This window comes from Palaemon carinicauda, chromosome 10 (assembly GCF_036898095.1).
Source record: "Palaemon carinicauda isolate YSFRI2023 chromosome 10, ASM3689809v2, whole genome shotgun sequence".
Lineage (NCBI taxonomy): Eukaryota > Metazoa > Arthropoda > Malacostraca > Decapoda > Palaemonidae > Palaemon > Palaemon carinicauda.
In genome coordinates, this window is record NC_090734.1 from 105,250,005 (window position 1) to 105,252,504 (window position 2,500).

Here is a 2,500-nt window from a genome sequence, read left to right on the forward strand (position 1 = left end):
GAATTCAGGTTCATCAAGGTCCTTTAACCCCTGCCCAACACCACGCCACTCCTCCAGCCCATGGACCAACAAGTTATTTCCAACTTTAAAAAACTAAACACGAAGCATTTGTTCAAGAAATGCTTTGATATCACAGACAACACCAATCTCACCCTTCGGGAATTTTGGAATGAACTTTTTGACATTGTTTGAAAATTATATACGATGCATGGCAGGGTGTCACAAGATGAACTCTCAATTCAGCGTAGAAGAAATTATGGCCAGCTTCCGTTGCTGAGAGGGACTTTGCAGGGTTTGATACAACAGACCCTGATGACCCCAAACGTGTTGGGATGTATGAAATCGTGCCTTTTGGATAGTCCATGGGGCTGAAGGTAGACCAGGAAGGCGTGAACGACTTTGTTGAGGGGCATCAGGAAGTGCCCTTGACACAGGATTGATCGAGTTACAGGAAATGCAACATTCGGAGGTGTTGCAGGGGCCCAGTAGCAAGGAGGAGGTAGAAGACGAGGGCTGCCTTTTTAGCGCAGAAATCAAAGACATGTTAGCGAAGTGGCAGGAGTTTTCTCATTTTATGGAAAAGGGGCACCCGGACAAGTTAGCGAGTGGTCATGCGTTAGCCTTGTGTGTAGACACTTGCGTGCGTCATTTTTGCGACATATTGAAGGGGAGACAAAAGCAAACACCCCTAGATAGGTTCCTTTTAAAAAGGCCGTCAAAAAGTGCAGGTGTAAGCGAGGCAAAAAGGGCCAAGCCAGAAGAAGAAAAGTAAAAAAATTAAAATGAAAACGAAATGGAGATTTAAGTTTAGTGTAATGTAAGATTAACATTTTATTTTTGAGTGTGTGTACAGTAAACTAATTTCATTTAAGTTGAATTTAAAGTTAAGGTTATGTTATATAGTGTTGCAAAAGTGTTGCATACCGAACATGTACCGTCGTCTCTCTCCTCCATGTCCTCTCTCTCTTCTACTCCTCCTCCACACAAACCACCGTTAGCTGCTACTGTCTTCCTCGAAGGTAAGAATTCCATAAAAATTTTACATTTCATAACTAGTTCATAGCCTTTGTTATTTTGCTAGCGTAGGATGTTGATTACAGCAATTGAAATATATTTTTCCTCTTTGATATACTGTTTTTAGGGTTTCTATCAGAGGGTAGGAACGGATTAATTTTTTTTAGTTATTTTATATGGGAAAAATTCATCTGAGATACGAGGAAATTGAATTACGAGCTTGGTTCCGAAACGAATTAAACTTGTACCTAAAGGTATTACTGTATAAATAGAAATATTCAAGGAAAGTCTAAATAAAATGATCAAGTTATTGTAGCCTAGCAACATTAAACTCATAAGATAAAAGTTCAAAATATATATATATATATATATATATATATATATATATATATATATATATATATATATATATATATATATATATATATATATATAGGGTTAATAACTCATATCAAGCAAATATTCTTAAATAGAAACATGTTTCACGTACCCTTACGTTTTTCGTCCGAGGGTTTGTGGAAAAGAGGCTCATCTACGGATTCTACGCGTTCGATACAGGTTACTTTGCATTGCTGACGAAGTTTCAGTTTGCGTTTAATTTAGACTACATTGAAGTTACTGTTGAGCACTGGCAGAGTTTTTGCGTAGCACTGCAAACTCTGTAGACATTTTTCATGCATGTATTAGATAGGTATATCGTACCAAAAATGGCAACTGTAAAAAAAGAGAAAGGTTGATGCCGAATGTTGAGCATTTCAAACAACTGGTCAAATGACTATTTTTTTTTAATGAGGTACAGGAGAAGCCAGTGTGTTTTTCTGTGGAGAGGCATTGGCATTGTTGATAAAAAAGCTAATGTGGAGCGGCACAATAATTCAAAGTATTCTAAATTACTGGAGTTACAAGAGCAATTACGGTGAATAAAATAAATTCTCTTAACAGGGGTTTGGAATCCCAACAAGCCACTTTCTCCAAACCTCATTGTGATAAAGATTAAATTCTTCAGAGAACTTTTTTGTAAATGAGATAATTGCAAAGAAGTTGGAACGTTATGTAGGAGGAAAATGTATAAAAGAGTGCATGGCTCCTGATGCGGAGTTGCCAGTACCAGAAAAGGCTAAATTATTTGAGCGTGTTAGTTTGGCACACAGCTGTTTTTTGATAGGACTGGTGACAAAGCTAAAGACATTGAAAGAAGTTCAAAGAACACTAACTGACTATGCAAGAGATTAAACAACACAATTAACAAATACTGCTCAGCTGGCTATTTCCATTCGTGGGATAACTGCTGAATTTGAGACAAGAGAAGTTTCTTTCATTGGAACCTATGCAGGGCACTACAACTGGAGAAGACTTGTTTGAGAGACTCAAATCATCATTGAACATATTTGGGTTGACATTTGAAAAGCTCCAACCATAGTTGGCACAGAGAGAGGGTTAGTAGCGTATATTAAAAATGAATTGGGTCGTGTTGGTATTGACCCGA